At 48.1% G+C, this 12,193-nt stretch overlaps 1 protein-coding gene across 1 annotated transcript in view; it reads left to right on the forward strand.

The window, feature by feature from the left end:
- Positions 1 to 5,883: 5,883 nt before the first annotated feature.
- The window catches only part of LOC147663557 (interleukin-1 receptor type 1-like), a 222,025-nt gene continuing 215,715 nt past the window's right edge, over positions 5,884 to 12,193 (forward strand). Inside the window, exon 1 of the mRNA XM_086950361.1 lies at positions 5,884 to 6,052. The gene's annotated coding sequence lies outside the window, so the exon portion shown is untranslated. The remainder of the gene's footprint in view (positions 6,053 to 12,193) is intronic.

The following is a 12,193-nucleotide window of genomic DNA, read 5'->3' on the forward strand; positions in this document are numbered from 1 at the left end:
TAATAAGTCAGTCACACCCACTCTCCCCCCCACACCAAGCGTCTCCCCAAGGGGCCCTCCACCACCCAGCGTCAGAGCATCTCCAGCTTTTCTCGAGCAGCACCCAGGAGAACCCAGTGAGCACCCCCATAGGTCATGTATGCAGCGTTGCACAGTAGGGAAAGGGGGGGTAAACATTAACTGGGGGGAATACCATCGGGTCGGTTGCCAAACGGGCAGCCGTCCAAACTTTTCGCAACAAGTACGAACAGTCCATACTGGGGGGTTGCTGTCCATCGCGCAGTCCAAGTGCCCAGTGAGAGTTCGTTGAGCGTGAGTGCCCTCCCAGGGGGGTGTGTAGTGTAGGCCCGATCGGCCATCAGGCCGGCCCACTGCCTGGGTAGTAACATGTCCAGAAAGTCATAGGGTGTCTGCCCCGTCTGAGCCTGGAGACGTTAACTATCGCCCACCAATAGGGACCCCGCTATGTAGCGGCCCTCGTGGCAAGGATGCCACCGGGCAGCTGCTCCGTAACAAGCTACTGCAAATATGACATTGTCTCAACTTACTGCGTGTTCCGTGTCCGCCACCACCAGGCCTCGCTGTGTCTTTACCTCTATCACTGGTGGCTCCGTGGCATGGCACTCCTCCATTAGCCAAACAGGTCCGATGTCTGTGGGGTGATGTCAGGCAGCCCATTCGAGAGCTGCGAGTCCGGGAGTCCATAGATCGCTTCATCGTCGCTTGGCGATGCTCTGGGGCTGTGGGCGGGCGGGGAGCGTTGTGAAGGGGAGCCGCTGAGCTCCGAGACCATTCGCAGAGCTTCCTGTTGTTCCCTGCGCACCTCCTCCTCTGGTGGGCTCGCGCTGTGTTGGGTGCTGCTGGCCGCTGGAGAGGGTGACCGTGCTCCACGTCTCCTGTTAGACCTCCTGCGTTTCCTTGGCCTGTCCGGGCGTCCCGACCTTCCAGTGTTTTTATCCGTCCCATTGTCGAGCCAGGCTTCCACATCTTCCGAGGAGTCAAAGAAGTGCGTTTTCTCGTTCGCTACCACCCTGAGTTTTGCTGGGAAGAGGAGGGAGTACGTGAGTCCCAGCTGTCGTAGTCTCCGCTTCACCATTAGGAATGATTGTCGTTGGCGTTGCACCTGGATCGTGTAGTCCGGGAAGAACATTATATTCGCGTTCTCGACCTGTATGGTGCCCAGCTTCCGAGTCTCTCGCAGGACAGCATCCCGGTCCCTGTAATTCAGGATACGGAGTAGGAATGGGCGCGGGTTGGAACCGGTGTGTAGTGGCCTTGACGGGACTCTGTGCGCCCGTTCCACCACGAAGTGCGGTGAGAGGGTGCCTTCCGGTAGCAGGGTGCGTAACCATTCTTCTACGTGGGTGGTCGGATCCTTGCCTTCCCATTTTTCTGGCAAACCCACTATGCGGACGTTGTTGCGTCTCGCCCGCCCTTCTGCATCTTCCGCCCTGTCCTCCAGGAACTCCACCCTGTTGAGGAGATCTTTAATCTGCTTGTCTGACTGGGCGACCCGAGGTTCTATGCCCGTCACCGTGGTTTCCAGGGTTTTGGTGCGTTCAGCCAGTTTCTTGTGATCTTCCCTCAGGTGCGTTAGGTCAATGGCGACTCCGTCTATTTTCGCCTCCAGGGACGTCCGGGTAGACTGGATGGAGCTTTCCAATCGTTCCATGGCTGCCAGCACCGAGTCCAGTTTAGTTGCCACCGGATCCGCGTCCGTTTGCTTCTGCGTCTTATCCATCTTGCCCTTTTGGGACGTGGTCCCCGTTCCTGTGCGTTTTCCGGCACCCCCGGACATGGGCGAGCGCTGGCCCGCGGGGGACCCCAGCGAGGTGTCGGTTTGTGGTCGCGGTACTTGTCAGAGTCGCTGGCTGGAGTTCCGGCAATGTTTCTAGGTCAGGGAGTGCAGGGTATGTCCACCTTGGAGTCTCCCGTGAGGTTGGACCGCGCGGGTCTGATTCCTGCCCAGGCAACGTGCGGCTCCTTGTCGCTTCTGTGGCGAAGCGTGATTTAAGCTCCTCGTCGACTCCTCGTTATGGTGGGCGTCTCGCTGTGTCGCGGCCTAGAGGGCGCCGAGATTCTGTGACGTTCAGCTGTAGCGCGTGTGGTGTGCAGTAGGTAATGTCCTCCTGTGGCGGCCGCCACCCCTAATAGTTCCTGTGGGCCCGTGCACGTGGCCTGGCCGCCGTTAGCAATGGCGGGTGGGGTGGACAGTTGGGTCCCAGGTCCCCCAAGTGGTCCGTGGCTTCCGCCGGCTCCGCTCCACCGGTGTCTCGTGGTGCGTGCTGCAGAGACTGCCTGTGGTGCCCCCCCTGGATGTTTCGCTGCTGCCTGGTCACTGGGCCCGGTTTGTGTCGCCGCACGGGATCAGGTCCGTGTGCTCCGCGCTGCCGTGAGTGGCGGATCTGCGCCCAGGCGGGCGCTGTGTTCTCTGCGTGCTGGGCTGGCCTCCTACCTGGTGGGGTGTTCGGGGCTTCTGGTACTGCCTGCGGTGTCCCCCCCTGGATGTTCCGCTGCTGCCTGGTCTCTGGGCCCGGTTTGTGGCGCCGTACGGGACCAGGTCCGTGTGCTCCGCGCTGCCGTGAGTGGCGGGTCTGCGCTCAGGCGGGCGCTGTGTTCCCCGCGTGCTGGTCCGGCCTCTAACCTGGGGGGGTGTTCGGGGCTTCTGATCACTGCCCTGTCGGAGCCTGGGGGGTGCAGCCCCTCGGGGGTCCGAGCGCGCTCGGGTCCGCTTTTTCCAACGCCGGTCCGCACCTGCGACAGTGGGCGATGGGGGATGGGCACCTCTCCGCTCCTCGGCCGATCACGGCAGCCTGGACGGCGGTCACGGTCCCTCTGCAGCACCTCTCCGTCAGTACGCCTCCGTCTTCTGTGGCTTGTCGGGGGGGTCAATCACCGACTGTGTGTCCTGGCGTCGCTGCCGTTTGGTCGCGTCTCCCAAGGGACCCGTCCGTGTGGCCCTCACTTCCGGTTGCAGCACCGGACTCTCTTGGTGGGTCTCGCCGGAGCCGTGGACACCTCTTCGGCTGCGCCGGCCTCACTGGCGCCGATGCGGTCTCGGAGCTCGCCGAACTCCGATTCTCGGACCAACGCTGCGTGGGCACCCTATAATCACTCGCTGCGAGTCCTGGCCGGCCAGGCGGTGAATTTCACGGATAAAGTGACCCCTGAGCGTGGGATCACGCTGGAGCTTCGCTAGGGTGCAGCCAGTCTCGCTGCGCGCGTAGCCACGCCCCACGTCTGAGCATACCCATCCCACTCGGAGTGACAAATGCAAAAACAACAGTTGATGGACAAAATGCAGAACAATGTCGTACATTCAATTTAATTTATTGGCGTGCTTCATCCTAAATGGCGGGAGAATATATGCTGCTTTCGTAGACTTAAAGTTGGTGTTCGACTTGGTGCCTAGAGCTAGGTTGTGGGATGTTTTAGCCGAACAGGGGTTGCCTAGGGACCTGATTAAGCTTCATGAAGGAAATTTTGCCCAAGTCAGTTGGGGCCCGCATGGCCAAGTGACTGATAGATTCAAGATCGAAAGAGGGGTTAGGCAGGGGTGTGTAGTCACCGACTTTATTTTCACTTTACATTAACAGTGTGACAAAGTATTACGAGAATCATCCTACTGATGCCCCGATTTTAAATGGTAGCAAAATACCCTTGTTAATGTTCGCCGATGATACCCTACTATTATCTAAAACGCAAAAGGGTCTTCAGACGGCTATAGCCAGGTTTGAGATATTCTGTAAGGATTATGGTCTTATAATAAATGTAGACAAGACCAAGTTTATGGTTCTCCATAAACAGAAAATAGTAAAAGGGAAAGTTAGTATGAATGATGCTTTACTTGAGCAGGCAAATGTATTCACGTACCTTGGTATCACACTGAGTTCTAAACTCAAGTGGACTCCGCATCTGGACATGCTGTTACTCAGACACGCTCACTGTCTGGGGCTCTGCTCAAAGAACATCGACAATCTTACACCAAGCTGATTGCCCCTATACTGAAAATATATAACGCTAAAATGTCAGCATCAGTATTGTACGGGGCAGAACTATGGGGCTTTAGCAATCTATCTGCACTCTCGATCTCGCAAAACAAATTTTTGCGGTCTTTTACGAGCTTACCCCAATCCACTCCTCTATTACAGCTTCATTACGATCTGGAAAGTCAGTTTTTGGAGGATGTGGCCCGTTTTAGACCAGTGGCGTACTGGAGGAGGCTTTGGGTTACCGAGGAGCTTACCCAGTATGCCCATGCTCTTTTGGAGGTCAGGGATGCAGATGGTGCGGGGAAAATTCTGTGGTTGAAGCAGGTTAGGTCAATATTGTGTGACCTGGAGTTGAACCTGTTGTGGCAAAATCCAACCAGTGCCCCATTTCCGACCCGTAAAGAATTAAATGGGCTATACTGGAATATGGTGATGATTAAACGATTTTCGTCTATGACGAGCAACTCGCTGTCCAGGGTCTTTCTAGAGACTAAACATGCACCCGTTTATGAAAAGTATTGGGACCTTATAACAGTTCCATATGATAGGAAATGGTACCACCAATTTAGGATAGGCACCCTTCCTATCAAATCATTTACAAGTAAATGGGGTACTGGCTCAAGAATGGAATTCCCGTTTCGTCCTTTACAAGTGGAATCTATTGGTCGTGTTTTTTTTTTTATCTGCCCAGTCTACAGGAATTTGAGGCATAAATGGCTAAAGCCGACTTGTCAATTGTTGGGAATCACCTCAGACACTGAAGCCTTACGGATTTTACAAACAGATGGGAACGATCTAAGTATAATCGCTATCTTTAAATTCTTAAATGGAATATGGATTCTCCGTGCTTATGGTTTGAATAACTAATTAATTTATGAGATGTGATTATATCAATCGTTTTATTGAACCTGGTATTTGCACGGTGGTTGTATCATGGATGTTATTGTTTTAATATGGATTTTACACTAATTTATTGTATTATTTATGTACTGAATATGCAACATTGGATCATATCATGGGGATCTTGTGTCTTGGAATTTTAAGGATGAATTTAATGTTTTATGGTTAATATTTTAAATATAAATGTCTTTCATGATTTTGAAATCGAACAAGGACTAATTTGACTGACTGACTGACTGTACAAATGGCCGGTATTTTTATTTTGGAAAAGTGGCATCCCTTACCCCTTAGATGCCTTTTTCGCTAAATTCATTCTACCACTGTAGCAGAAAAAATAAATCACAAATGTAAAGAACAGGGAAAAAGGAAAAGTGGGGACCCAGGGGGCACTATAATCAGTGACCAAAACACATAGCCTCCTTAACCAGTTCCAAATGGATGTAAATGGTCTTTTAAAGACCTGGGGTGCAGTGGATATAAGAGAGTCCACAGCAGTTCAAGCTGCAGCAGCACCAGGCTGAGACACACGAAGAGGGGATGCTAAAGTCCTTTTACCCCTAAAGACGTTCACGCACCTGATTTCAGTGGAGGAGTATTTGCACTTCTCATGAGCAAACAGGTGCTCTCCATAGAGAGTACCAGCACTTCTATAGTTTAATTTAAAGCACTGATAGGAAGCACTGTGTCAGAAGACAGAGCATAGCATTTGACCCCTGTGAGAAGATAAAAATAACATTTAAAAGCATCATTATTGCTCCTTCACCTTCTGAACTCCATCATGTTTGGGGGGACTGCAGCACCCTTAAAATCAGCGCCTATGCATTGCAACTGACTGATACCTCAAACGATTACACCCTACTGCTGTTGATGTTACACTTTAAGTAACAGGTTTACGTCATAGTGGGTTGTGCTTATTTTTACCTTGTGTCATTTCTTGAAATGCTTGTTCGCCTGTGGGAGAAGCGACACTTTCAGCTCGACGCCACTGACAGCTCGAGGTGTGCTCTGCGGCAGGTCTGACCCTGCTCCGGTGCCATTCTCCATACAGGCTGTGGGGGGACGCAGGCGTCCGGAAAAAAAACCCACCAGGGAGGAGACGCCGTGTATGAGAGACTGCTAGCAGATGGTGGTGGCCCGCTGCCCACGCTCCCCTGGCACAGGTAGGCACGCAGGTAAATTCGCAACGCGCTCTGCGGCTTCAGAGATTGTGAAGCGTAAGAACCTCGTTCGCTCCTTGTGGTGTTTGTTCCCAACTGTTGCCTTTTCTGTGGAACTAGGATAAGTGTTGTAAGAAAGCAGAAAGGGAGCATTTTGGGGCAGCCAGTTCTAGTGGGTGTCGTTCTCAGTCCATAGACGCGCAGCACCGGTGATAGGAGGGCAGCAGAACGAGAACACGGCACGCGCTGCCAACCTAAAGAACTCCACCTCTGTCCCGGGGAGGGCGACTTGGAGCTCCGGGTGGTTGCTCAATCCTCGTCTGGTACATCCGAGCAGAGATTTGTTTTTTTCGGTTACAAAGTGCCCCAAATACCACACGAGTGGCAAACTGGCTAGAAATGCAGAGGTGGACCGACTCAGAGGAAATGTAGCCGGACACAAAATGAGAGGTAATCAAACACAATATATATGAATGTTCAGAGAGGGCTTTACTTTGTAAAACAATTTTTTTTTCTCACATGTCTGACGAATATTGTGGTTAAATTGAGATCGTCAAAGAAAACCATAACGTTCACGCATCTTTTGAGCATGAGTTACAACGCCTAGAAATTGTATAGTACTAATTTACAAAGACACAATAACCATTTTACATTTCAATTAATAGCGAGTCTTATCCAATGGCTGGAGACTCACGCTTTTTAGGGTTCTCACGTGTAATATTCTGTTTTAAAAGAAAACTCTAATTCTTGACTCAAGGTAGAAGACAGTACTTGCAACAACTGTATCATCAGCTGCCTGAGCTCTCTGGTGCTTCACACACCTGTCGGGAATCAGAGCAAATACTCAATGGGCTTCGAAGCAGCTGTGCTGTTCTCTACCAACCCACGCCCCAAGGCCTGATTGTGGGAAATGATGGGTGCTACCTGCTTGTTGTCTTCTCCCAGCTGGTGCTGCATAGCCTCGTCTTGGTTCCACAGGTCTCGTACCTGCCTGAACTGGTGGCCCTGGCGGCCAGCTGGTGCCTACTCTGAAACAGTGCCATCTTTAAAATGGGAGTCTACGATGCACCAGAGCAGAGTGTGTGGGCCTGATTCACAGAACTAACTTAAGACAAAATCCTAAACCTATACTTTTGGTATTCACAGAAGGCATTTAGTAGTAGTAAAGTTAGGATTTTGTCTTAAGTCTGTCTTAAGTCTGTCTTAAATTTGTCTTTAGTTTGTCTTAAGTCTGTCTTAAGTCAAACTTAAGTCAAATTTAAGACAAAATCCTAACTTTACTACTACTAAATGCCTTCTGTGAATACCAAAAGTAGTAGGACAGACTTGAGACAGACTTAAGATAGACTTGGGACAGACTTGAGACAGGCTTAAGACAGACTTAAGACAAACTTAGGACAGACTTAAGACAAAATCCTAACTTTACTACTACTAAATACCTTCTGTGAATACCAAAAGTAATAAGTTTAGGATTTTGTCTTAAGTTAGTTCTGTGAATCAGGCCCTGTATGAGCAAGTGTTTTGTTGGCCTTTCTACACTCGGAGTGGAGGGTCAGCAAATGGTCAGGTGGGTGTAGATTGGGACGCCATGGCGACACACCCAAAATGATTTTGTGCTGTTGCCAGACCCGGACCTTGGATCCGGATTTATATACTAGCTCAGAAACTAGACAAGTGGCAAAACTGCGAGGTGTTCTCCAATGCGGAGGCCCCAATGGCCGCTCCCAGAAAAGGAAACCCAGTTCGCCTTAACTCTAACAATCAGAGTAACTATCTTTTGCTGCTGTCAATGTGCCTTTTCAGAGGACTCAACACAATTCATGGATTCATCTCATTCCACAATTAACCTGACCATACATGTGCAGTCTGGGTGAAGTGAGGAACCCCATTTACGGAGAACAAAACAGATTTAGGATGAAACTGTCAGTAGTCTCCTGTCCCTGGGGTACATATGTAAAGATACATATGAAAAAGGGAGGACGAGGAGAATGACGGTCCAGTATACATACTCCTCATGTAATTTGTAATGAAATCCCAGTATGCTGTTCCGAAGATTCAGTCCCAGAGACATTGGCCTACATGCATCAAAAAATGAAAGTACGATTCCTTAATAGCGATAAATAAGGAATCGCTATTAACAGTAATCGCCAAAGCCAATGCAGCAAGAAAATCGCAAAACAAATGGCGATTTCTTAAAAATCACTATTTTTATTAGTGATTACTTATTTACTGAATCTGTAATTGCGAATTCGCAATTACTGAATCGGTAATTGCGATTTTCCCAGATTGCTGCATTTTGATGACATCACAACCAGGAAGTGATCCACTGGTTACACACACCTGCACACAGGGAGAGTCTGAGGAAGAGGAAAACTGGTGGAGCTCAGCCTGGAGAAACTTTATTTGGATCAGATGTTGTGACACACCAACACCATGGCCACAGAAAAGGAACAAACAAAAGGAGAAGGCAGGAAGAGAAAAATCAAATTCAATGACAAGTAACTTGAAATCCTCACTGAGGAAGTGGCATTGAAGCATGGCCAGCTGTTTGGAAAGCTCTCCCTGCATTTAGCTGAGTCTGTGAAGAGGAAGATTTGGCTTGGGATACAAGCAAAGGTCAATGCTGTGGGGGTAACACATCGTGAGATCCCCAACCTGCAGCAGAAGTGGTATGACCTGCGCAGCAGAGCAAAAGAGAGGGTGGCAGAAAGGCTAGCCGCAGCCAGATAAAACAGGAGGGGGACCATCAACCGACCATGCAAACATCCCACTGGAGGACATAGTGGAATCTACTCTGTAGCCAGAGGCAGTTGTTAGGGTCACACAGATTGACACCTCAGGACATGCAGGGACCTCCCAAGGTAAGAGCACAGCTAAACATATTTTCATGTAAAATGTTACCCAAACTGGGGGAAGCGAACCTGGGGATCCCTATAGGAGAAAAGCTGTGGGAGGCGTTGCTGGAACAGGCGTGGAAATGTTCTAGAAACGCGAGAATTCAACTAATACCGTTTTAGGTGTTCCATAGAGCGTATCTTACCCCTCACAAAATTAACACATTTTTCAGATCCCAAACAGCATGTCGGCATTGCAAACTAGAAAACGCTACATTTGTACACATGTTCTGAGAATGCCCTCTACTGCACGGGTACTGGGGGGAGGTCACAACCAAATTAGATGAAATAACAGATAGAGATATTCAGCGGACCCCGGGATATTGTCTGCTACACTGGTTCCCCCACAATGCCATTAATAAACTTACCAGTACATTTATAGATTTGGGGTTGGTCCTAGCTAATAGAGAAATTACCAGCCATTGGAAGGCAGTCATTGCACCTAATGCTTCACGGTGGTTACGAGAATTTATAAGGTGGGCTGACAGCAAGGGGATTTTTAGACCAATAACGACAAATTGATGGACATGGCTAGGGCATGGGTGGCGATGGTGGATTTGCTCAAGATCCCGACAGATGACACTGACTGAGCGTCGGGGCGGGGGGACTTGTCCTGGTGAACTGAAACATTGCCTTTCTTGAGCGGGCGGCATGGATGATGGGTAGCGAGACCAATATGAGGGCTTCCCCTTAAGTGGATGTCTGCTTGGTGGCACAGCGGTCCCGAATGACCTGTATGAGTGCACAATGCAATATTAGGAAGTCAATAGTTATTAACTAGTGATTGTATTTTAAAGGGTATATTGGATTGTGTCCTATTTAGTATTTTGCACTTTGCACTTTATGTCGCTTCATGTTGGCCTTGCCACTGGAATTTCAGTTAAACTTATAATGGGCTATATTTTACTCAAACTGTATAATGAATTCGTACCCGTTGCTTTTTTCTCCCTTGTATCTTGTACTTTATAATGTTTATAGCTGGATTTTGCCGCAGGAATATTTGTTAAACTCATGAAAGGCTATCTTTTTATTCTTATTGTATAATTAATTTGTGTGCGTTGTTTTTATGGATGTTTTGTATGGAGGTAGTTATTGAAACTGTTGCTATCTTTCCTTGTATTTTTTAACTACTGTTATGCTGCATGGCTGATATATTCAACCGAATAAAGCTTTTAAACTGAACTGAAACTGAGTGCACAATGCATAATACAGAGAGGTACGGGGTTAAGCGGCATGTCTGACGGGGGGGAGGTAGTTAGGGTTTTAGGGGGAGAAGGGGGGGGGGTGTTAACCTGCTAGCCAATCGACTGCTCGGATAGTTAAGAGTACGGTCCAGAATGGAGGCGGAAGGAATTGATTCTCTAGATAGAGATGTTGTTCGCAAATATCCTAGAAATGTTGGTTATATGGATGATTCCAGGAGAACTGGCAGAGGTGAAGACACCAGAAGGGCAGTAAATCTCACATCTGTGTAATCATACTTGTATAGGATGGTAAAGAATACAATATTGTGTATACTGTTTTCTCCGAATATTGATCCTAATGCTGCTGATGTAGCTGAATAAAGTCTGTTTACAAAAAAAAATTGTTACTCAAACTGGCCCAAAAGCATACCCTGTGTAGAGTGTAGAACACGTGAGTCCAGTCCACCTTTTACTTGCAACACCCTAATACATTGTGGTAGTTGTATGCAGACAAATGTTAGTGCAAGGCATGGAGGGACTAACACATCTCCACTACAGAAGAGTACAGCAAGGAAGGGACAATAGTAGACTTTGTACATTATCTAATCAAATTTATTAGAGCTTTGCAGGCCTACATTACAAACATGTGCAAAAGAAAGTAACTGAACTTGCACTGTTTTAATCAGAGATGCAGCATAGGACAGTGACGTGGCTGACGACCATGAGTCAGAGAGCCTTTTGGAACAGCCTGATGAGGGACAAGAACTGCCTGCATCCTCACCCTATACCTGCTCCCACTCACTGCAGGAGAATAGTACAACCACTGACTGATTTGGAGAGTGACAAGGACACCCACACAGGAGCCCCCACACAGCACAAACCACAAAATGGGGATACCTGGTCAAAGAATTGTGTGTTGTTGTACAGAAAACTAAGGAAAGAAGAGGCGACAAACTATGTATGATGAGTCATATCTGGCTGAGAAATTCCCATCTGACCACCCTTATTTGGCGGAGTATCGTCATGTGGGAGTTGGTATTTGATCCCAATATCGCCCAGACCATCAGATGACGGTACGGATATGGATCTTCAAAAACTCTGGCCAAGATAATGCTCAAAAGATGGGAAAGATAAAGTGCAGTGCTCTCGTGAAAGTGATAATTAAAATTAACTACCTAGACAAAAAATATGTTTAATGGAGATTGTCGAGGTGTCAAAGTTAAAACCACGCCCTGTAGTGGAAATTAATAACTACAAAGTGGCGCTGTGCAGGACGGTCGACATGTTTAAGCCTATTGGATTGATTACCCGGCTTTCTTCAGGACCCAAGAGGTGGAATAGCTACTGCAATCATACACGGTGAAGTGAAATGTGAAAAAATTATCAAAAAGATAATTAATACTTTACAATACACGTGTCTCAAAGGACCTTGGAGCCCCAATGTATCCTTGAGTTAAGAGTATTTCTTTTCCTGTTAGAACATAAGAGGGAGATTTACAACAAACATTTATAGCCACTTAAAACACATAGAAACTGCACAAACAACACGCATGCATAAGTACTATTTAGTTAGCGACAGCCAAAGAGTATTAAATCTCTTTCACAGAGAGGTATTGGCCTCCACTGAGATATTCACCCAGCTCTATGTGGGAGAAGACCTCACCTCACCCGGCAATCTACTCGGGAAATGGAGGCCCCGCTCTAACATGCAAAAGAAGGGGGACACACATTAGATCGTGCAATGTGTCCAGCTCACTAGCTCTGCATAATAACCTGGTTCACAAAAGTGATGGACACTACACCCTCAGGCCCATAACCGACTAAAACAGGACAGGCATCCTATCATTATTATAAGTGTTGAAGTATAAGGCAAAGTCACAGACCCTCTACTCCTGTCTGTAAAGAATAGTAAGTAGACAAGGGGGGGCCACAACGAAATTAAGTTATGCCAAGAAATAATGTAGCACTCACAGGTAGCAAGCCTAATAAGAGAGGACTATTCCTTCTCTGAAAATATCCAGAAAAGTCCTTACAGAGACCCTAAAAGACTTACCTGCCAGTCGGTA

Source organism: Lissotriton vulgaris, unplaced genomic scaffold (assembly GCF_964263255.1).
Source record: "Lissotriton vulgaris unplaced genomic scaffold, aLisVul1.2 SCAFFOLD_2393, whole genome shotgun sequence".
Lineage (NCBI taxonomy): Eukaryota > Metazoa > Chordata > Amphibia > Caudata > Salamandridae > Lissotriton > Lissotriton vulgaris.